The sequence below is a fragment of the Penaeus monodon genome, chromosome 20, assembly GCF_015228065.2.
Source record: "Penaeus monodon isolate SGIC_2016 chromosome 20, NSTDA_Pmon_1, whole genome shotgun sequence".
NCBI lineage: Eukaryota > Metazoa > Arthropoda > Malacostraca > Decapoda > Penaeidae > Penaeus > Penaeus monodon.
The window spans coordinates 19,585,778-19,586,290 of record NC_051405.1 but is presented as its reverse complement, the minus strand read 5'-3'; positions in this window follow the sequence as shown (position 1 = coordinate 19,586,290).

Sequence of the window (513 nt, the reverse complement as noted above, 5' to 3'; positions counted from 1 at the left end):
CACGCATGTATTACGAAAGAGCTAAGTACAGCTATGCTAAAGTTATGCAGCAGCAAGAAGCAGGGTCTGTATGCACAAACCCCAGGAGGTGGAGAATGTAGACGTCTGGTGCATATAGGGTTTCAGGGTCACGAGAGTCTGTAAGCCAGAGGCACTCACAAAAACGAGTCACGCCGTCCGGGTCGCAGACACGGAGGGGATGAGAGGAAGGGGAGGCGAGGGAAGGGGAGGTGAGGAGAGGGGAAGGGGATGAGGGGGTGAAGGGGAGGGGGTGAGGGGGTGAGGGGGATGAGGGGAAGGGGGTGAGGGGATGAAGGGGAGGGGGATGAGGGGATGGGGAGAGTGGGTGAAGGGGAAGGGGAGAGGGTTGTAAAGGGGAGGAGAGGGGAAGGGGGTAGAAACACACAGGGATCCGGATGGATATCTGGGGAGAGAAAGGGGAGAGGGACAAGGGAGGGGGTGGTACGCTTTTTCGAGGGAGAGCGGAGACAAGGAGGCTTTAGCGGGCTAGCA